General features: G+C 39.7%; 1 long non-coding RNA gene across 1 annotated transcript; it reads left to right on the top strand.

The window, feature by feature from the left end:
• The first annotated feature begins 41 nt into the window (after positions 1 to 41).
• Positions 42 to 3,206, top strand: LOC128018215 (uncharacterized). The gene is made up of 2 exons (XR_008184781.1): positions 42 to 225; positions 2,852 to 3,206. It is a non-coding gene; the product is annotated as an uncharacterized LOC128018215 (long non-coding RNA).
• The last annotated feature ends 21,746 nt before the right edge of the window (positions 3,207 to 24,952 follow it).

Genomic DNA, 24,952 nt, shown 5'->3' with positions numbered 1-24,952 from the left:
AATGTATTCATCATCATCACTTTTTGTCCTATCGTGTCTCCTTTAGATCACTTATCTCTTTCCCTCCTCCTCCCCTCGCTTCGCAACATCTCGGATCTCCCCCCACCTCCCCTTCTTGAGCACTTGAGGAGGAAGAAGGGCTATTTTTCAGGGACCTGCGGAATCCGGTGCGACACTGGACACTGGATCCTGGATGAGGTCAAGGTCGCAGCCCTCATACGCAAGGTGATCACGAGCATTTCATACACTCGAGCAAAAAGCCAGTTTTGTTCCAAAGTCTGCAATTATGTGAAACGCATTCCTTTACTAAATAAATAACAATAATTATTATTTTTATTTGTATTGTAATTATTCATGTTGGTCACAACTTAAAAATAAAATAAAATTGCCTTTCTCTCTCTCTCTCTCTTTCTGGGCAGATTACTCTTTTTAACTGATATTGTATTTTATTTATTTATTTATTTATTTATTTATTTATTTATTTATTTATTTATGTGAAATTTTCTGTATCTGACGTGAGAACATTGGCGAGTGCCTTATTTTTCAAGATTGATAGATAGATAAATAGATATCGATAGATCGATAGATAGATAGATTAAAAAAAAAAAAAAAACTATTGACATTATTAATTTAAGTGAGCTCTATAAATAGGTAAAAGGTGTGTTCAGTTTCAGTGTTGCTATTGAGAGCCACACGAGTCAGCGCGCGCTACACTCCAGACGGCCAGGAGCTCCCGTGTGTGTGCATGTGTGTGTGAGCTTGTGTGTGTGTGTGTGTGTGCGCGCGCGCGTGTGTGTGTGTGTGTGTGAGAGGAAAAAAAAGAGTAGAAATACTGTATGTATGAGTGCATGCGTGGGAAGGTTGCACATAAACTCTCTCTTGAAACTATATGCACTTTGGGTGTTTGGGTCTTAGCTCTAGACTAGGTTTTGTACATCAGTATTGATAGGATATACGAATTCCTGGCAGTTTGTGTGCAGGTAAAGCAAGCAGGGAACGACAAGGCAACCGATTCGCTCCTGTAAGTATGATTCTGCTGAATTATCTGTTGGACCTGTAAAATAGTATATCGGTTACTGCGTACATCTTAACTGCAGTCATGTTTGCATGTGCACAATCATCGCATTTTAATGGTCATTGTAAGGCTGTAGGTGTGCTGTCAGAATCAAGCCTCAACAAGGCATTAGCAGGCTCAACATCCGCAGTATATTTCTGCATTTGGCATGGAATATCGGTCCTGTCAGACATATCAAAAGATAAGCGACTTAATATAATGCGCAAAGATGTCAGACAGTAGAAGGATAGCGTTTCTTGCTGACTCAACTAATAAACATTTATTTATTTTAATTATTTTATTTTTGCATTATTAAAAACTAAATAATAGCCTAAATGCTGCTGTTTTTGCAACTCCAATGAAATTGCATACTATTATTATTATTATCATCATCATTATCATCATTATTATTATTATTATTATTATTATTTTTATTATTATTTGTATTATTATTATCGTGTTTTTGGACACAGTACGAGTAACCTGACATTTATTAATTATTTCTTGTTATATTTAGAAGAGCGTTCTGTAATAAAACTGATCCCATTTTGTCACCAGATCCCGTGGGAGCACATGTGCTCATGCAGGTGTTCTTCAAGACATTTAAAGCAGCCATTAACAGGAATGCATTTCCACTGTCAGTCTTTTTTTTCGTTGATAACATTCCTGAACGATGGGCAATACTCATTTCTGTTTTTAATGGCGAACGTGATATTGAAGAAGACGTAGCTGTTGGTATATTAAAAACAATTAATATAATCATAAACTCGGGCACATAAACATATTGTGAAATGTATCTAAAGCCATGCTTAGGATATTTGTTTTTCTCAAATAAATGTAATAGGCCGTGTGAAGCGCATAACTACACGTTTATGTGCGTAATTATCTTCCCTGAGAGTCAGAGAGTGGATTGCCACCTTTTGATTTTGTGCAAACAAACTGCAGAACCGAATTAATTCATACATGAAATAATTCGCACTTTATTTTGCGCGTCTGCTTTTGGCAAATTAAAAAGGTTCAGTTGGATTAATAGGCAAAATGCTTTATTCACTTAAATATAGGCCTACCGATAATAAACCTTCCGTTACCCGCTCTGAAGGAAGACGGGATCTCGATACTAAGCCTTCCACTGAAAAATGACATTTATTGGTTTATTGACTGACTCCATATTACACGTTAAATCGGTAAAACCTTCTCTTGTCAAAACACATCCACTAGATACGAAACATATATTGTCTTCAAACTGAAAAAAAACATTCTGAGTTTATTTCATCGAGAGAGAGAGAGAGAGAGAGAGAGAGAGAGAGAGAGAGAGAGAAAGAAGACTTATAATTATAGGCCTGCAGGACTAATATTTGGCAACAAGATATTGATGTACGTATTGAGTATATAATATTAAAATGACATTGTTGAGTGATAATAATAATAATGATTAATATTATTATAATTAGAACATTTAGCCAAAGATTCAGTTGATTTATTTGAAAGCGAGCAAAAGTGACTTAAATACACAAACAATGTGCCACATTTTTTTCTTTAGTGATAGCTTGCCAGTTGCAAATTCCTCATAAAATAATTCAAATGAAAATCTCTCTCACGAATTCGCCTGGACATATATACGGAGCAACACCTTTATGAAGGCATTTAACTGTAATTACACTTGTAAAGAAAAGCGTTGCGCCTCATCACTAGCTCATTGGGGAATTGTTTTCTGCGTCATTTAAACGTCTGTCTTTTTACAAGCTCCTGGAAACGTGATGGCTATGTAACCACGCATTTGGACAATTTTCTTTCCAGATTGTTGCCATTTTCCTGTGGTTTAGCACAGGAAGGGAGGGATGCTGGCCCAGACCCCGGAAGAGAGGTGTTCTGCAGACCAGGCCTCAGGAACATCCACCTTGAGAACTGATGTCACTGACGGAGTTTTGGTCCTCTTAGTTAATTAAGGACAGAATTTAAGAGGTTTGTCAACTGAGTATCAAATCAGTCACTAGCCTAAACAAATTCCTGTAATATTAAACGTATTAACCGACTATATATGTTTGAATATGTCACAGTTGTTTGTTTGTATGTAGGATACATTTGTAAGTGGATTTTTATTCAATTCACTAAGTCAAATAAAATGTATTGAGGCACCATTGCCTCATTGTCACTGTGTTCGGTTCAATGCATTCTAAGACTTCAAAATATAAAGTGTTTTCAAACATTACTATAATTCGGGTTAGACTTACACACACACACACAAAAAAAAAAAAAAAAAAAAAAAAAAAAAAAAAAAAAAAAAAAAAAAAAAAAAACGGGGGGGGGGGGGGGGGGGTTGCGTTCTAATGGATAAGGGAGTTATTTGTATTTAATATTATTATTAATAGTATTATTATTATTATTATTATTATTATTATTTTTTTTTTTTTTTTTATTGTGTGTTGACTTTTGTCTACAACATAGGCCTACCCCTACAATTTGATATGTCATTGATCGCAGCACAGTGTTTGGTTTTACCATTTATGTTTTTTTTATTTTATTTTTAGTAAAAGTAACTAAATTAATTCATTTAATAATCAGCTAATTATCAGCTAATCGAGAAAAAAAAAACAATACCGTAAATAACAAACCGATAACAACATTGCGAATATCGCAAACAAGAAAAACAAATCCAGAATTATTAATAATAATAATAATGATAATAATGATGATGATGATGATGATGATAATAATAATAATAATCAACAGTTATAGGCCTAAATAAAACTGAACAGATGGAATTGGATAAGATCCCGATCTTTGTTGTTATTGCTATACGTTCATTGAAAGCAAGTGAAACCAAATCTTTATTCATGGTAGGAAAGGGCTCGGCTTATGTGTTACGCACTGATAGGATCTCACCACACTTAATGTGGAATGATATCCACCCCAGCAGTGGCCGTGCACTGTCAGAAAACAGCTCAGATCTTTACATGCTAATACAGTGGATGCAATGACAAAGTAAAACACAACTCCTCGATGACTGGGCCCACACACACACACACAAACACACACACACACTAACAGACACAAGCGGTTCAACAAAGTGTGTGAAAATTTGAAAAGGTACTCAACGGCTCTATTAACAAAACAATATCAAAGAAGGCAAAAGTGGTGTTTGCCATAAACACAGAGAATGGAGAGGTGAGGCAGAGTCATTGAAAACCAAATGCACGTGTACAACACTTGCAAAGCTGTTTTACAGATTACCCGTGAAATCAAATTTAAGTACATAACTGGTTATTAAATACATCGGTTATTACGTATGTAGTATGAAGTAATATAGTAGGCTGCTACATTCCATCGCGCGCTTTTGGATTGTAGACACTACTTTGCCCTCATATCAGGCGCTCGCGCTCTGTCTACAACTGCTCCTGGATCCGCGAGAGCAACTACAGTTAAGTTTCCTGGGTAATTATTAGCCATTAATTGGGTTCAGGACCTTGAGAGTGTATGGGAAATAGGAAATCTGACCACTAATCCTAGAAAGGGTTTTCCCCTCCGTTGTCCCTCGAAGGAGGTTTCTTAATATAAACTACAAACGTGATCACATAACCATCCATAACTTCAAATAAATGCTCAACATCCCAACACATTATATGCACTTACACCATAACCTCATAGTCTACAAACAAATTACACACACAGCGTTACCTACGATAAAACACATTCTCTACCTATAAAACTATAAAACATAACCAAACACAATACACATAGCCTACATCAAAAGCTAATCTACTCATGACCTAAAAACACATTTTCTACACATAGGCTACATCATAAAACACATAATCTAAAAACAACCTTGTACAATAAATTATTGTCAGTTAAAAAAAAAAAAAAAGGAGCTACAGAGCATTTTTTTTTTCAACATTTACAGGAATCTAATTAATATGTAATATCTTCAAAATAAATGTAAATTATGTCTGTGAACATCAACATTTGATTTCGCGCCACAGTGATCAAAGTCTGACAGAGTGGTGCTTTATAGAGTAAAATTAAATAATGCAATGATTGTATTTGCATAATGACTGTCTTAAATTTAACAACGGTGTATCAGCCGTAAAGCAGAGCACAACCCCCTGCATATGTTACATGTAAAAGCCATGAGTCTTTAATAAGCGGCATATGTTGCATTAATTATAACTGCAATGATTCGCCCGCTTTTGATTACGCTTCTTCATAACCGCGTTTGATTAATTGCGCTGGAAGAATTTGCGACAAGCGCAAGTCTCGTCTCGGAAAGGTAAATTTCGCTGTTGTTGCCATCTCTGCAGATGAAAAGAGACGGAGTCTGGAGACTTGACGGAAACGCGCACGTGAGGTTCGCCCGGGGCGAGCACAGAAAATTACCCCGCGCAGAAACGACCCTAATATGATGTGATCAATCACTCTGACCACGGGAACACCACACTCTCTTTACATCACTAATATCTGCTTATATCGGCAAGCAGGGAGATTTGATCAAATCATATGTTTTCTGCTCGTCTTATAGAGTCAGTACTAGGCGTGAAGACAGTGTAGCTATAATAATAATAATAATAATAATAATAATAATAATAATAATAATAATAATAATAATAATAAAATAAAAAACAGTTTGTATTATTGATGTTAACAACAACCGTTAAAAACAATACTATTTATATTACCTATATTTGTATTTAATGTATCAATAAGTAACTATTTCAAATATAGGCTACAAATAAATGTAATAATGATGATGATGATTATGATGATGATATTAATAATAATAATAATAATAATAATTCCTACTTATTAGTAGTATTACATTTTACATTCTTAACATTTAAAGCCTAAAGTAAAGATCCTGAAAAAATGAAAAAATAAAAAATAAAATCAACATAGCCCAGTCCAATAATGAATTGATTGTACTTCCCACTACAACCATTTTATGACGTTGTAATCACATTTGTCATCTATCAGAAATTTCAACACATGCAGATTTTACATGAGTAAAATTCTGTAAAATTGCTGAATTTACTGAATCAGTAAAATTTGATGCGAATCGTGTACAAACTCTTACATTAGTGGCTGGCATTCTGTGCTTTTTCTTTAGGCATCGTTATTTCTTAATTATCAAATCAGAAGTAATTATTTAAAGACGCACGTCAAACATTTTTGCCTGCATTCTACCTTTATTACAAAAAAATAAAAAAATAAACAAAAAATGTGATTGTGTCATGCAGTAAATTATTTCCCCAAGTACCTTCACTGTGCTATTCTGATGACAAGGGCTAAATGAAAAGGTTAATTAATCATTTATTACATTTACGAGCTGTGTTCAATAACATTTAGTTTTTTGCTCAATAGCACACACGGGGTAAATGGCTCGAGGGCATCCGCAGAAGTCTCGGATCTGCATCGGACGTAAAGGAACACAGTGCGTGTCAATGGCGCATGACGGGACGCGTGATGTCTGAAAACCCACACAGGCTTGCTTGATCGATCAAACACATTTTTTTTTCCATGAATAGGCTATATTGAGTCAGATGTGTCGCTAGCAGAAGATAAAATTAAAATGTAATTTAAATTAAATGTACGCATTTGGCAGACGCTTTTATCCAAAGCGACTTACAGTGCATTCGGGCTATCAATTTTTACATATCATGATAAGAAACACATCTACACAATTTGAGTCTTTAGTATTACATCTTAGAGTAAATTTCATAGCACCTGTTTTATTTTTAAAAGCGACCTTTTTGCACAGTAGGTTTAATTAAACTACTAAATTAATATTATTATTTAATATGTTGTAACCCTTTCATAGACTATACATAATATTTATTTATATAGGCAAAACACGTGTGTAGTCTATGCTATTATATCTATGACATAAGGCTTAGCAGAGGGGGTTGTTGAAAAGTCTGAATATCTGAAGTATGAATGGCAACATTAATTAATTTAAACACTAACCAAAAATCTAAGTGCCCCTAATGAATTCATGGCTCAGGCCCAGTGTTGACTTTGACTTGCAGATGGGACGGCATGAGTGGCTCATAAATGGAAGAGAGCAGGTTTCAGTGAAAGACCTCTCAGTGTTGCCCTCCTCTTTTTCATCAGCCCTCTCTGGAGTGACTGTGCATAGTTTCCTCTTGATTAGGACCATCTCCTCACCAGACGTCCCGGCAAAATCCACATATTTGTGGATTTGCATACATGGAGGCCCTTGACAGCAGCTAAAACACCACCGGCTCAAGCATGTAAAGATGTGGGATACAAAAAGTTGAAGATTTGTGTATGGTGACTCCAATGTGGTTATTTAGCTAAGCAAAAATACAATTTCAGGTCACACTTTAGTTCGGCGACCAATTCTCACTTATAACTAACTAGACTTTTGCCTCAATAAACTCAGAATTTCCTGCTTATTAATAGTTGGTGTAGATTTAAGGGATCTAATACATGGTCATGCAGAATAAGGCATCAATATGTGCTTCATAAGTACTAATAAACAGCCAATATGCTAGTAATATGCATGCTAATAAGCAACTAGTTACAAGTGCGAATTGGTTGTTGATGAATAGCAGCAGAATGAAGACAAAAGCAGCTTGCAGCCGTTGAAGAGCATTCACTGCGGAAGAACCGGGGCACATGTGCTCGTGAAGGAACGTCATGACAGTTGACAAATATGTAACGAACACAAAGAATACCAAACCAATGCAAATGCAAGAGAGACATGCCCTTGCACAAAGACTAACAGACACCTGCATCGAAACACGCACACTCTCTCAGAAGTAAATCACTCTTATTGTCCCTCATTTAAACTGCGGACTGCCTCGCGTTGCTTATGCACTACTGGGATTAAGACTTGAGCCGGGCTGCTTATTTACCTGTTTATGAGTTTTATTAGGCAGTCGATCTGAGGCAGTGTGTATGTGACAGCAAGATTAATCAGCCTGCTGCTCCGGCCAAACTACACATCACAACACACATGCAAACACCGCACTCTCTGCCGCTCATTTCCTCTAAAGGGCAGAGATAGATAGATTTCTACTGCTCTGAGGAGCATGCAACCTGAAGACAGGATATTTATGGAGTTTCCACAAACCAGAGACTGGCAGTATACTCAAAATGACCAGATGTATTGATTTAGTTTAAGATCATGATAATGTGAGTGGGCACAATTATTGTTATCCTGTAAAAAGCACTGGAATGCACTTTTAATTAAACAGAAGGTTAGAAAGGAAATGTGCAATGCACAAATTCAGTCTTTCAAATATTCTATAAATGCAATGCATTATAAAAAGTGCTCTAACATTAAGATGTTAGAAATGAAATGCTCTAAAGAGAGAGTTCATGCTATCATAGTTAATTTCCTGGAACTGAAAAAAAAAAAAAAACTGAGTGGGAGTTTTGATTCCAATCTGTGTGATGAAGCTCCAATAGCTCACATAAAAAATTCATCTTCAGAAGACAACACATTTAACATTGTCCATTTCCGGGAACGGTCAAGGTGTTTTTTTTTTTTTTATATTATTATTATTATTTGTTTTTTTTTACTTTACTGCTTTGATGTGCTGCAATCTGAAGCAGTGTTTGGACACTGTGCTCCACAGGTAAACATGCCAGAATATCACTGCGTTAGATAACAAAATACCAAACCCGGTCACATTTATATAAAATAAAAGCAAACAAAACATTTCGCAAAAAGACATTTGTTAGGTTTGAAATGATAAAACAGTAGATAGACTAATAAAAAAGAAGACAGAAACTATTTGGACCCTCTCTGGTTGTAAAACATGATCATTGTTCATGTGATGAACTACACTTGCGGTTACTTGCAGAGGACACTGAAAGCCACTGGCACACCAGCTGATTCAATTCATTGTAAAAAAAGAAAGAAAAAAAAAGAAAAGTGGTGAAGCTCTGGTTGTGTTTGTTTGATATTTTTTAAATGCAGACATTTAGTTTTGGGGCCACTGTGCACTGTGGTGTTTTTAATTTAGGTGCTGCAGTGTTCAGTTCCTCATGTGGGACTGCTGTTAGTGTCTAAAGACTGCCCTCCTGTGTTCCTCATACAAAGTGATGCAGTTTGTCGAACCACTAGCTCTACCAGTTCAGCATTCCTCCTCCTCTCCCTTCATTCACCCCAGCATCCCAGACCACTGTGTAATATTGAGCTCCACATTGTTTCAGATTCCCTCCAGTGAAAAACATGAATCCAGAATCAGAATTACCACTTTAATAGATACTCAAACAATAATGACCTCCAGATGTGAGCTGTGAAGAATCCGGTTGGGAAAAAAAATATTGTTGGGTACTGGAAAATAGCAGGATTTATCTCAACATTTTTATTTGTACGCTTCTTAAAACCTGTTCAGTTTATTTCCACCTAAATAAAATAAAGAAGGAAACCCAATCAATTTCAGTTACAACCAAGAGTCTTATAATTCAACAATGAAATTAAAAATGTAATTTACTTTATTATTTTTTAAGCCAACGCATTAAGTGAATTTAATATTATAGCAAGAAAAAAAACATAATAGCCTATATTACATTGAAAGTGCATTACAAAATCAGTTGTACACTCTTTCCTCCATCATGCTCAAGTAGCTGAGCAAAGGAACGCACTCAGAAGCTGAAGTGATTTGCGTGCTCGTCTCGCGTTCTGTCACCGGCTGAGATTGAACAGGCGTTCACCGGCGGCTCCGAGGGGAGATCAGCTAGCCGTGGAGGAATGTTGTATCTCCACCTGAAAACGGGGCCCTGGATGGCTTAAAACTCCACAATTCATGTCCTACCTACCACACAGCCCGTGAACTCCCCTGCGCTTTGCTCATAACCACGGCTTTAAGAACAAGCCCTCTTGGCGATTATGATTATTCGGTGTGAAAAATGAAGCCTGGAGATATGATAAGTTTTAAAGGAGCAGTTCTGTTTTCCATAAAGATACTCTAGCCTCGGCTCATGAAATAGAGTTTTTGATGTTTTAAAAAAATGAAAATGCGCTCAAAGTGTTAAACGCAGATGGTCGGGACTCAGCAGTCGGTGTGAGAGGAACGGACAGAGAAAAGGGAAACGTGAAAGAGTGTGAGGGGGCGAAATGAAGTGTGAACAAAGAATAAATCGTTCTGCAAATATCACACACACACACACACATATTTCTCCACTTCTCTAGGATCGAGTTATGATTTGCTCCTTGACCATCTGATGGCAACCTGTCAGACCTTTGTTTAGATTCGACTCTACGACCACCATCATTAATCAACATCCCTGCCACCTTTCCTTTCCTATATTTCCAATTTATTCACAGTTCTTCTCTCTGAGGGACTAGATTTGCCCAAAAAGGTGGCCGAGCTCGGGAATCTCTTCAAGTCTTGAATCAACAACACCTTTCAAAACCAACCCAGGTTCATTGGAAAACATTTTTGAAAAAACTCCCCAAACGTGCCTAGTTACACATTCGCTGCAATTTCCAGCTTTGATGAACACTAGTTTAGAGACAGTAAAACACCAATAACTTATATTCCTTTTCACACAAATTATATAACAGAGGCAGATTATCAATCAGTTTATCAAACACAATTTTGTGCGGTTTCATCTTATCTGCTCGAAAAGTGCTCAAATATCTGCTGAAAACACATATTAAATATACTGTAAAAGTGCAAAAGTGCATGATTTGTATAATTAACGTATGCATTATACATCGGCCCATCCACCTCCATGTTTTTCGCCAAAAGAGCACGAGTGTGGTCGTACGAATTAGTACTAATAAGCCACCTCGTAAAATATGCACGATTTGCCATGAGATCGGGTTGAAAGAGCTCAAGCGTGTGAAAACATTGTCAAATGCAAATGCAGACTGCCGCTGTATGCGTGAACTAACGCAAGAAAGTGTTCGCATAGTCACGTTGATCTGGAGAAATGTTTATCCCGCTTTTTTAGTGCCCCTCACTGGATTTTCACTTTTAAACTGTTGCGAAAAAATTTGGGCCAAATTAACTTACACTAAAAAGCATTTCATCACCTTAAAATGTAAAAAATTAAAACAGGGTTAAGGGTTTTATGTGTCTGGTGACGAGGTAACTACTTAACCAATTAATAGAAGGATTTTGATACACATATAAGAAAGAGTGCACAACTGGACCACACACGGAGAAGGCTAAACTCTAATGTGTGCAATGTCAGGCGTTTGCTCACTGAAGCTTCCAAATCTGAGCCTGGCCCGTGCTGTCGGGAGCGCGGGATTGTGGGTAATAGGGGCAGCTCTGTGCCCGGTCAGCCCTGCCGGACACACGTTTGAGTGAGCAGACACAGACCAGGGACTATGCTTTTTTTTTTTCCCTAAGAGCTCTAAACTCTTGTTGACAGACGAATCTTCGCCTCCTTCTCAGAGTCTCCTTCTCTTTCTCTCTCTCTTTCTAAAGATCGACTGACCTGATGGAGAAGATCTTGTTCTGTTCTGTTCCCTTTCACTCTTTGGCATCGGTGTCTGTGTGTTTCCTCTGTTATTTTTCTACACTGAAACTCTTGTTGCAGAGGAGCGGGTTCACAGTCTACCTTATAACTTTTTTTTTTGACCTTCTTAACTTCTTCCTCTCTTCCCACCTCTGATCTCTTTCTTTCTCCCCCTTCATCCCACTCCTGAAAGAGCATCTCTGGCCACACAATAAGGCCGAAGGGGGGTAGAGGAGGAATTCGGCGGCCTGGGACTGCACCTGGATGCCCAGAAAGGCCGGTCCTGCTGTGAGGAGCTATTGTTCGGCATGTCAGCGGCTCCCTGTTCTAATGTCTCTGTATATCATCATTGTGATTATGTCAGATGACTGGGGTGGCCCCTGCACCATGGAAGGCTTAAATGTGGACCCTGAGTCCCACTGGATGAAATCTTAGCACTTAACCCCAGCTGAGCATTGTGTACCGCGGGAGGGTTTTTCTCTTTCCTCCTCTCTTGCTCTCTCTCCCCATTTTTTTTCATCTTCTCCTATTCTTTTAAAAGGCCTTATTCGCTTGACCATTCATTCTGTCTTTACAGCTTTTCTTTGTGATTACTCAAAGCACTTGTCTCCTTAAGTTCTGCATTATGTTACAGGGCAGTACAAAGGTCACGCCATCAGGTCAAAATGCTGTTTTCTTTTACAGTAATACATTTTCACAAAATGTATTGATGGAAAGAGGCTAAATACATGTGAATGTGTGTTTACAGTTCACTGTTTAGTGTTTGTAGGGCATGTTTTTGTCAGGACACAACTCTGTGTAATGACATGGGTATGAGAAAGGTATTACAAGGAGAGAGTGACTTATGAGGACATAACCCATGTCCCCATTTTTCAAAACGCTTATAAATCATACAGAATGAGTTTTTTTTAGAAGATAAAAATGCACAAAGTTTCCTGTGAGGGTTAGGTGTAGGGTTGTTGTAGGGACATAAAATATACAGTTTGTACAGTATAAAAACCATTACGCCTATGGCATGTACCCACTTTTCACAAAAACAAACGTGTGTGTGAGAGAGAGAGTGAAATTGTGTAGTTGTTGTAAAACTGTAATGAATAAATAAATAAATGATTGTAAAAAAATAATAATGTTATGTTAAAAATGTTATGGTAACCTGGTGTAGTCAGCTGGATTAAGTCGTATAAAATATATATATATTTCACAATTTACAAAAATAAATAAATAGGTTATCACTAATCATAATAACCTATATGTACTGTACATAATATCTGCAGCAAATTAATATACATTAATGTCCATGTAAAATACATAAAGTTAAAAGGTGTTTGATTAATATAAATGCTTCGCATGCTAAGAATTTGTAGAACTTATTTTTTAATACAATGTTGTTGTTTTTTTTTACGATTAAGAGAAGATAATTTCCTGTGTTGCTCTTTAGTCACCATTGAAAGCTTGCATGTTAAAGCATCACCTTTGATGAGGAATAAAAAAAAAAGAAAAAAAATCTCCTTTTATTTATTTATTTTTTTGTTTTCTGTGAAAAATAGCTCTTACTCCAGAACTCTTGTCCCCTGTGTATCTGAGTTGATTTCCCAAGACTTAGCTTGGGACAACCTAAATTCATCATAACACTGCCTCCAGTGCACTTACTGAAAGAAAACATGCTTGCATTATTAAATAAGAAATATCTTATTGTCATTCTTTCAAAGTTGCACTTCCTATATTTTAAGAATGATCACCTTGTCTGAAGTATGATCTACTAACTCACACAAACATCTACGTGTTTAGTAGGAGGCTATTGAGCAATGTCTATTTTTCTCATGTTATCATGGAATGATATATACTTAACATGTTTGCTCACAGTTTTCATGTTGTCATGCGCTTACATATAATAAAAAAACGTGTATAGTATAGTTTTAATTCTGTCATTGATTTATTTATTTTATTAATGCATGTAAATGCACATTTTCTTGTTAATAGTACATGGATTCATTTTGGTAATATGTGTAACATGAACATTGTAAAATATAGTGTTACCAAATGAGTTGGAGCAAATAGTAAAGGAAAAACAATCAATCATGAAATCATGTCCATCATGAAAACTGTATCCCAGGATGCACCTAATGTTTTCTGTTGTCTAGCTTGAATTTCTTTTTTTTTTTTTTTACCATTCTTAGATTGATAATTTCTAAGTGTGTAAACTTTTGACTGACATCGTATGTCAATACAGAATAATAATTCATCAGGTTTACATGCGTGTAAAAAGAACACTTTGATGTAAAGCAGTGTCTGATTTAAGCTCATGAAATTCGACATGAAAACAAAGACTCAATTTTTCAGCAGCAGCACAATAAAAACGTCCTGTCGGGTCAAAGGTGAGCGGGCAGGTCTGGTAGGTGAGCGGCTGCAGTGGGTCTGTGACGTGAGGCTCGCAGATTTACAGAGTGTGAACAGTGTTGAGGTATTTCGGAGACTTAATGAAGCCTCGGGGGAGGTGTAGCCCCACTATGTGAAATGCCCAATCCCACGGGTTTGTGTGCTTTAGAATATAGCACTGTTTTTCTCTCACCCTCCACGAGTTCAATGCAATCCAGTGTCATTAAGTGGACAAATGAAATCCATATTTGCACCAAGAAAAGTTGATACAATTCATTGTGCATTGAATAATACTAGAGTTGGAAGTCCCACATGAAGAACAAAGGGGCTAACCGCTAAATCACTGCTCATTACTGCTTTCCAGGTCGGATGTTCTCAAAAAATAAATAAAAACAAACAACATGAAAACAACATAAAATCACACTACTAATCGCAGTGAGGCCGTTAACAGTTTCATTCATCTGTTCCTAAACACTAAATCCTGATGAATGCAACAAGACAACTAAATATAAATCAGCTACGCAAACAATTTACTTTGTGGCCAAACTAGATTATTCATTACAGTGTAATTACATAAGTATTACTACGTAATACACATGAACTGCATGTAATTAATATGTCATCGTTTTGTGAAGCTGCATGTATTTAGGTATTGCTATTGTAATCAATTTCAGTAATATGTAATATGTGAACCATATGTAACATATGACACTGAAAAAGTAAACTGTTCTTTCCCATCCCAACAATGATGGGCAAATCATTTTATGTGCAGACATTTCCCAGAAAGACTATGTCACTGCTTTAAGTGTTTCCAGTAACAGAGATTTCCCTCGTCAGTCCTCGTATGTGCAATATAACCATATGTTGTCACATTGCAAACGATTTCCTTGGTCTATGCGTAACCACTATGAATTTTCTTGTCCACTCTCTCCCATGGCTTTTGAAAAACATATCCTGCCTAAAACAGCATATACTTTAGAGAAAACATGGAGTGTTATTATGGTGTAGTTATTAGTATCAGAAAACATTTAAGCTTTAGTAAAAATGCCAGGTTTGAATTAAATCATATATAGACCACAGAATTCAGTCATCAAAACTAAATATGGTACATTTGATAGATGCTGGTAAAATAATATTATAATAATAAAATAAAATTATAATAATATTATAATAACAGTAGCATAAGCAGACCATCTTTGCCTGTTTCTGGGGGCTTTTCTATATCACTTCAAGCGCTCAGTCTGTTTGCACAAACATAATGAAGCCTGCATCCAGCCTTGATCCTGAGAAACATGGAACAAAGTTAGTTAATAGATCTGTGCATTTGCATTTAATTTCCAAGTAGCCAGTCCAGGGAATCTACACACAAATATATAAGCTAACTTACAACCAGAAAAACCACTGTGACCTGTTGATGACCCTGTCCATGGAGATTTGCATCCACTCAACCTTACATGTACGCAAATATAGTGAGTTTACAGCCTTACAACAGATGGAAAAGAGAGGGCTAAAAGTGATGGCATGTGTGAACTGTACTGCATTGCATTTTGCAATTATAAATAAAATATATTAACTAAAGAATTTTTTTTTTCTTGACATGTGACTTAGATGATAGCAATTTGTTTTAACAGTACAGTGTAAAAAGTAGTAACCTGCAAAAATGATCTTTAAAAGCTATTTCTAAGTAATCTAACCCATATGAATCATATGAATTAGTTTGAATTAGTGATGTATCATAACATTTTGATTTGTTGCTATTTGCGTTACCCATTAGATTCAAGTTCAAAGTATTATATGTATGATTTACACTGTCAAACAATATGCACTTTTTTTTACATTGTATGACGATGACGCTAGTGAAAATGTTTCTCTGCTCTTCTAAACATAACAGTTGGTGAAAAGTTGACATAACAGCGAGTGAAATTATAGCCAGTGCGTAATTGTTGCTTTTGCAGAACAAACTTGTTTTTTTTTCTTGTTTTTTTTTCTGTAATGTACAGCACTTTGGCTCAATTGATGTTGTTTAAATGTGCTTTCTAAACAAATGTTGCAGTGAAAAGTTGCATGTTCAAAATGAGTTGCTTGTTTAGCTGTAAAAGAGAAGCACTCAAGCTGGTATGAACTCCAAGCCCTGATGATTCATGCTGACCAACATGGTGGGACAATGCACCAAAAAAAAAAAAAAAAAAAACATAATACAAAGTAAGAAATAAATTATCAGTCTTATAAAGTTGCTTAATTGATTAGTGGCAGATTCTTAAATACAGTAGTTAATTTTTACTTCACATTATACATTTTCTTCTTATTATAATTAATTCCATAAAAAGGGATTTTGAGATCCCAGACTTTGAGATCCCAGGTTGCCTTTTTCTAATGGCAAGACTGAACTCATAGCTGGGTTTGGGCATGCTGTGGTGAAGGTTTACAATTTCCCTGTTTAAAGCAGCCCAAAACTCCACAATTGTACTATACAAGAGAGTCAGCAGGGGGAGTAGAGCTGAGATTTATATGTTTCTGTTGGACTTTTACTGTACAGCATTTAAAGACATAAACATTTTACATTCACATGAATCAAGGACACAAACACATTAGCGAAACAAACAAATATTTGAACATTTAAACCCACTTGGACAACCAATGGTTTTTGGAGTGTTGCAAGCTGTTCAGGAGTGATAAAAAACAAACAAAACACCTGCAATAATAAGCTTGATTATTTGCTAACATACCCTAGTTATTTAATATTACTGTATATGTTTCTGAATTATATGAATTGTATATGTTTCTCAAACCTGCAGTTTCAGTAGCATGTGCGAATCCAGTACCATGAGATCTTTGGCTAAAATAAGATGCAAAGAGAAAACCCTTTTTGATAAAGTAGAAATTGTTAATTATAAATCAGTCACTTTATTCCATCATCAGAACAATTCTGTGTATTACTCCCATAGGTCTGAAACTATTTCATTTGTTTGTATAAGATGGCAGCAACGTTGATCACTGATATGGCAAACCAAAGTTGCCTCATATACATTAACCATTAAATATCACACAAGCAATTAGCTTAATTATTATTTCACTCATGGACCATTAAATATTATAAAACAAACATTTAACCACTGATTACATTATAGCAGAAAGCCGCATTGCTGCACTGCGCTCACTTGCATCATCTAGCTGAAAAAGAATGTGCCGTGCAATGGAGATTGACAGCTTGTTTGTCAGATAAAATTAGGGTTCAATTACTGAAGAAGACTTAATTAAAAGATATGTCACAGCTATTGCATACGACGCAAAATATAATATAAATATTTTTTTCTGCCAATATATTTTTTTACTTTTTTTTAAATATATTTTTGCAAAGAAAAAGAAAGAAAGGAAGAAAGAAAGAAGGAATAGTAATAACAAATATAAGTGTGGGTAAAATGAATATTCAAAATGAATATTCAAATCCTTTCAATCTTTCAATAAAAATAAATAAATATTTTCAAGTGTCACATTTGAAATAAAACTTTATTCGCTGTCTGTAACGTGAATATTTGAATAAAAAAACAGCATCAATATTCTGAAAAACAAACACTCACTGGCCACTTTATTAGGTACACCTTGCTAGTATCGGGTTGGACCCACTTTCGCCTTCAGAACTGCCTTAATTCTTCGCGGCATAGATTCAACAAGGTGTTGAAAACATTCCTCAGAGATTTTCTTCCATATTGACATCACGCAGTTGCTGCAGATTTGTTGGCTGCACATCCATGATGCGAATCTCCTGTTCCAACACATCCCAAAGCTGCTCTACTGGATTGAGATCAGGTGACTGTGGAGGCCATTTGAGTAAAGTGAACTCATTGTCATGTTCAAGAAACCAGTCTGAAATGATTTGAGCTTTGTGACATGGTGCATTATCCTGCTGAAAGCAGCCATCAGAAGAATACACTGTATTCATAAAGGGATGGACATGGTCAGAAACAATGCTCTGGTAGGCTGTGTCTGTCACGTACGGCGTTACAGGAACGAGGCGAGAGAACCAAGTGCAGGTATGTTTCTTTAATAAGGGTAATCCAAACGGATAAACAAGCCAAGCAGGGTCAAAACCAGAATATGGTGCCCGATCCCCCAGGGCATCGGGCACCACCTCGGTCTCTGGAACAGCATCGGCCACCGTCTCGGCCTCCAGAACAGCATCGGGCACCGCATCGGGCACCACCTCGACCTCTGGATCATCATTGGGTACCGCCTTGGCATCGGGCACCACCTCAGCCTCCGGAACAGCCTCAGGTACCATCTCGGGCACCGCCTCGGGGACGGCAGCGGTCCGCTCGGAAGCGTCCTCCTGGACGGACCCCACCCCGTCGGAAGAGACAGGAGTGGCTGAGGCATCCCACCGACACCGATGCTGCAGGTAGCGCACGAATTCCCAGAATTCCAGTGTATCTAACTGCGCCATCTCTTCCAGAGACACTGGATCATCCAGACAGTCATTAAAATGATCCTTAAGGGCCATATCATTGTATCCCATGCCCTCTGCCAGGGACCAGAACACCTGAGCCAGGGCACCCACTTCATTGCCCTCTTGGCGGAGGGCAGTTAACCTCAGATACCTTGCTCGCCTCTCCGCCATCTTGGCTGGGGAACAGAAAAACAACATACCGCTGGTTCCTTGTATGACGGAGTCCTTCTGTCACGAACGTCGTTACAGGAACCAGGCGAGAGAACCAAGTGCAGGTATGTTTCTTTAATAAGGGTAATCCAAACGGGTAAACAAGCCAAGCAGGGTCAAAACCAGAATATCCAAAACCAAACATAAACAGGACATGAACACAGGGCAAGGCAAGACAAGGCAAGAGTTGACGGACATGTAAGGCTCAGACATTACACCAGGACTCCGTAACATAGACTGAAACAAACCAGGTATTTATAGACAGGGTACAAACGGTGTAAGTGGGAACAGCTGAATACAATGAACAGTGACGAGAAGGGGAAGAGAGACCTCTAGTGGACACCCAGGGATACACAGACCAGACACACTGTGACAGTGGCATTTAAACGATGCGAATAAGGGTCCCAAAGTATGCCAAGAGAATATCCCCCACAACATCCCTGACAGCAAGCAGTTTCGGTCCAGATTCGGCCCACATCTGGCCCGCATGGATTTCATGCGGGGCAGATGTGGGCCGGATCTGGGCCGACACTATGTTGCTGTCTGGGATTACACCACCAGCAGCCTGAACTGTTGAGACAAGGGAGGATGGATCCATGCTTTTATGATCTTTACACCAAATTCTGACCCAACCTTCTGAATGTCACAGCAGAAATCAAGACTCATCAGACCAGGCAATGTTTTTCCAATCTTCTATTGTCCAATTTTGGTGAGCCTGTGCAAACTGTTGCCTCCTGTTCTTAGCTGACAGGAGCAGCACTCGTTGTGGTCTTCTGCTGCTGTAGCTCACCTGCTTCAAGGTTTGACGTGTGGTGTGTTCAGAGATGGTATTCTGCATATCTTGGCTGTAACGAGTCATTATTTCAGTTACTGTTACCTTTCTATCATCCCTAACCAGTCTGTCCATCCTCCTGACCTCTGACATCAACAGGGCATTTTCGCTCACTGTGGCGAGTGGGGCGGGGCCGAGAGGCGTGGGAACGAGGAGGGAGGCCAGGTGTAGTGATTGGAGATGAGCTACACCTGAGCCCCACCGCTAGTATCGAGTCCCACGTAGGAGATGGAAGGATATAAAACTGGAGTGACGACCGTGAAGGACGAGAGAGGACCAGGCCTGGGACATTATTTTATGTTTTGGCTTTTATTTGTGCGCACCAGTTGTCCGTGAGGGGCTGGTGCGCCGTTTTGTATTTATTTATGAATTATTAAAATGCTTTTTGATTGTGCGCCGGTTCCCGCCTCCTTCTTCCCGATGGATATGGAGATTTGTTTGTTACAGTGGTGCCGAAACCCGGGAGAAGGAGGGACGCGCTGCTGAAGATCCCTCGCCGCTGTGGTGAATCCGCGGTGCCCTCGAGCTGGCGAGGTACGTGCCGCCATTGACGCTCGAGGCGGTGGGCTGGAGCGAGTTGCCGGGGACGGGCGAGCTCGCTGCCGACCGCCCACGACAAGGAGGGGCGGCTGCCGTCCGTGAGGGAGCGGAGGAGTCAGCGCCGTTCGCCAGGGGGCCGGAGCCTGCCGCCTCCGTGACGGAATCCGGAGGGGCAGGGAACGGGGGACTCCTGCCGCTGCCCAAAATCGGAGGAGCCGTCGCCGTCCACCGGGCGGCGGAGGAGTGTCGTGCCGTCCGCCGAGGGCCGTCCAGTGCCACCGCCGGGCACCGCGGAGGAGATCACCCAGCCGGTGGAGGGCCGAGCAGCAGTGCGTCTGGGAACCGGATTTTTTTTTTTTTTTTTTTTCTCTCTCCCCTCTCTCGTCCCTGTCGCTCCTCCTTCCATCTCCTTTTCTCTCGCCTCGTCTGTCCTACCCCCAGGTTCCCGCAGGTCCCCGTGAGCGGTCTCCCCCGGAGGGAATGGGGGGGGGGGGGGGGAGTAGAGCGCAGTCTCGGGAGTACCCCCCGGCCTGCGAGGGGCGATGGGGGTATGTGGCGAGTGGGGCGGGGCCGAGAGGCGTGGGAACGAGGAGGGAGGCCAGGTGTAATGATTGGAGATGAGCTACACCTGAGCCCCACCGCTAGTATCGAGTCCCACGTAGGAGATGGAAGGATATAAAACTGGAGTGACGACCGTGAAGGACGAGAGAGGACCAGGCCTGGGACATTATTTTATGTTTTGGCTTTTATTTGTGCGCACCAGTTGTCCGTGAGGGGCTGGTGCGCCGTTTTGTATTTATTTATGAATTATTAAAATGCTTTTTGATTGTGCGCCGGTTCCCGCCTCCTTCTTCCCGATGGATATGGAGATTTGTTTGTTACACTCACGTTTTCGGACCATTCTCTGTAAACCCTAGAGATGGTTGTGGATGAAGACTCCAGTAGATCAGCAGTTTTTGAAATCCTCAGACCAGACTGTCTGGCACCATCAACTATTCCACATTCAAAGTCACTCAAGTCCCCTTTCTTCCCCATTCTGATGCTCAGTTTGAACTCCAGCAAGTCGTCTTCAACACATCTAGATGCCTAAATGCATTGAGTTGCTGCCATGTGATTGGCTAATTAGCAATTTGTGTTACCAAGCAATTGCATAGGTGTATCTAATTAAGTGGCCGGTAAGTTTATATATACTGTGTGTGTATATATATATATATATATATATATATATATATATATATATATATATGTATATGTGTGTGAGTGTGTGTGTGTGTGAGTGAGTGAGTGAGTGTGTGTGTGTGTGTGAACCCACTTTTCACAAAAACAAACAAGATATGCTATATATATATATATATATATATATATATATATATATATATGTTCGCAATTGATAAAGGCCTATTTATGAAGTTGACTTTATGTGGTGGTAGTTAGCCTAGGCTTTTTCATAATGTAATTAAAGCGAATTGACAATCAATTTTTTGATAATTAAAATCTGACAAACAATCTGTCCCTAAATGGCTAAGATCTATAAATGGCATGGTGGTGTCCAGTAAGCGACCAACTATGGCAGCGATCCAACGTGTCATTGTACTGAATCAAAGACGGAGCCGGACGCGGAGCCGTTTAGTCAATTTTTTTAATCGGCAAAACTTAAGCCCTTTGACATTTTTCCTGACGTGGCTATATTAAAAAAAATTTCGCCTCCCAAGACAGCTCAGTATGGAGCTGCTGGACCTTCTCAGACCTGCGCTTGCCAGGCTAACGCTTTAAGCCCTGAAGCCCAGCGCTACTTTTTTTTTCTTTCTTTCTTTTTTTTATTTTTTTTGCTACAGAGAGATTCATTGAGGTCGTGGGAGAGGGCTACAGCCTAATCAAGACCTCGGTGTGGAGGTGTGTCCACACTGTCACTGGCACACTCATCCCAATCGACAATCCATCAGTGATTGATCAGGCGTACATATCGCGAAAGGGAGACGTGCCATAAACGTGCAGGTTATAGTGGACCATATGGGTGTGATCTCCGACCTGGTGGCAATGTCCAGCAAAACTTCAAGTTCCTCTGACGAAAGGCTTGGTGTTCTTTTTTACGTTGCTTCCCCAGCATATTTTGTATCTAACTCTGTCTCTCTCTGTTTATTGTAGATAAGTTGCTTTTTATTGAAAACATTAACCAATGGCAATCAATACCGCATTAAACAGAAGTAACTGCAGCTGCTTGCCAATCAATTCTGATTGTAAAGTACCTTTTACATAAAAGTGTATTACATAATTTTTAGTTGTTAAACCCATGTCAAGAAGCGGCACGAGTGGCACAACAACGGGATGGATGATTAGCGAGGGATAATCGGTTCGTCTAACCGTCACAACATATCGTGTGAACATATTACTGACCATTTGATAATTTAATTTATAGTCTATATTTTACTACTACTGATAACTTAAACTATGTTAAAATAAATGTTACTGTAATAATTTGAGGAATGTTTCATTTGCATAGAGCGTGTTGTCTTTCTTAACGCTGTATTGCACCATCGCGTGAAGTGGAAAATCGATTCATGAGCAATCGATACCAATTAATTCAGCACCCTGACTTTGGACAGTGCTCTTGTAACCTCGGACGTAAGAGGCAGCGTGCTAAGAAGCTTCCTAAGTGACACATCGGGGAACACACTTAGGAACATAAACAACTTTGGTAAGATATATCTTTTGAGGTCTTCTTAGCACGCTAAGAGTGAGCGTAATCGGGAAACCGGGCCCAGTTGCTTATTTGCATGCATATTACTAGCATATTGGTTGTTCATTAGTACTTTTACTAATTATCACATTTTATTGCCTCATTCTCCATAATCACATTTTAGATCCCTTAACCCCTAGAACCCTTAAAACTGCGCTCTAAAAGTATAATAATCCTGATAAATGGGCCTTTGAAGTGTGACCAAAACATTTTGAATAAATATATAAATTGTGTTTCATCAGCGATGCCCTGGAAACAAGCAAGGAACACCTGCCCGTCTTCATCCCAGGCTGCAGCTCATCTCCAACGATTACATAGGCCACGCAAGCCCTGCCACATGTTAAACATTTCTACATGAGACTGAGCATTAATGCGCCCTTTCATTTCTCCCACAGACAGCAGCGTGTTACCAACCAGTGTCACAGGAGGACAGCATGGACCCTCTGCACTGGGAAGAAGGAAGAGAGCACTCATGGCACTGAAGCACCCACCTGGACCTTTTCTCTTTCACTTTGTGACACTGATGGAAAATGTGGGCAGATCAGTGAAGTATTGACATAAAGTGATCTCCTTCACCTCACCTTTTTTTTTCTTTGTGTCTACTGTTTCCTGTCAGGCGAGCGCTCCTTCCCTAACATGGACAAAATCCTCCAGCGGCTCACAGAGGTTAGCATCCACCAGCAGGAGATTGTTGAACACCTCGCCACCCAAGAGACAGAGCAGGAGATCGTGGCTCTTTGTACCACCACCACTCAACACATTCCGCTGCCAGAGCCCAGAATACAAGCCGTTAAACTGCTACCCAAAATGATTCCCCACGATGATGTGGAAGCATTCTTGCAGATGTTTGAAACATCGGCAACCTCTGAAGGATGGCATCCTGATGATTGGGCACGGGTGCTGGCTCCCCTGCAGATGGGTGAAGCCCAGTGTACATACTTCGCCATTCCCGCCGCAGTATGAGGAGGTCAAGGCGGAAATCCTATTCTATTCTCGATTTGTGCCACTCAGTACCTCTACGAGTGGGAGTATAAGCTCCGTCTGCCAGCCCGTGCCCAGGCTGCCTAACTCACTGGCTGCCTAAGCACTGGCTACTGGAGAGCGCTCCTTCGTCCAGTCAGGTGGCGGAATGAGTTGTGATAGATTGTCTTCATTGAGCCCTTCCCCAATCTCAATGACATGCAGTTGGACCAAGGAACCACCAGGCTGGCGCCGATACAGGATGGCTGCCTCCGTGACGACCTCTGCATATGTTTTTGTGTTTTTGTTAGTTTGTCCTGTCTTTAGTTATATTCCTGCCATCAGTTTCACCAGGGAAGAACTGCTGAACATTCGGCAGAACGCACCACAAGATGTTTTTCCGGATTTCAATTATTCAGATGTTTTACTGAACGTTGTTATCGGAGGAGCGGCGGCGCTGATCAAGCGCTTCAGGACGCGCAGACGGGGGAAGCGAGCGGGAGCGCTCGTCAGACTCAGGAAGCGCGGATTTCGAACGCCGTTGCCTAGCATCCATCTGGCAAATCTCCGCTCTCTACCCAACAAAACGGACGAACTCCTTCTGCTTTCTCGGACAAATAAGGATTTCACACACTCTGCTGCTCTGTGTTTCACGGAAACCTGGCTGAATGACACCATACCGGACAGCGCGCTCCATCTGCCGGACTTTCAGCTGTTTAGAGCGGATCGCGAATCAGAATCTACTGGGAAATCGCGCGGCGGCGGGACATGCTTTTACATCAATGAACGGTGGTGTACAGATGTAACTGTGTTAAAGAAGACGTGCTGCTCAAATCTCGAAACACTCTTCATTAACTGCAAGCCGTTCTATTCGCCACGGGAGTTTCATTCGTTCATTCTGGTCAGTGTTTACATCCCTCCGCAAGCGCATGTGAGCTCAGCTTTACAGAAACTGGCTGATCAGATCACAGAGACAGAACAACAACACCCGGACTCTGTTTTAATCATTCTCGGGGACTTTAATAAAGCCAATCTGTCCTGTGAACTGCCAAAATACAGACAGCATGTTACTTGTCCCACAAGAGACAGTAATATATTGGATCACTGTTACACCACAATAAAGGATGCATTTCACTCTGTTCCACGAGCAGCTTTGGGACGTTCGGATCACCTTCTGGTTCATCTTATACCGTCCTACAGGCAGAAACTAAAATCAGCTAAACCTGTATCAAGGACTTTAAAAAGATGGACTAATGAAGCAGAGCAGGATTTACAATCTTGTTTTGACCTCACTGATTGGAGTGTTTTTGAAGCTGCTGCCACCGATCTGGATGAACTCACAGAGACCGTAACATCATA

Source organism: Carassius gibelio, chromosome A8 (assembly GCF_023724105.1).
Source record: "Carassius gibelio isolate Cgi1373 ecotype wild population from Czech Republic chromosome A8, carGib1.2-hapl.c, whole genome shotgun sequence".
NCBI classification, from domain to species: domain Eukaryota; kingdom Metazoa; phylum Chordata; class Actinopteri; order Cypriniformes; family Cyprinidae; genus Carassius; species Carassius gibelio.
Note: the sequence above shows the minus strand (reverse complement) of the source record. Positions and strands in the feature narration are given on the sequence as shown.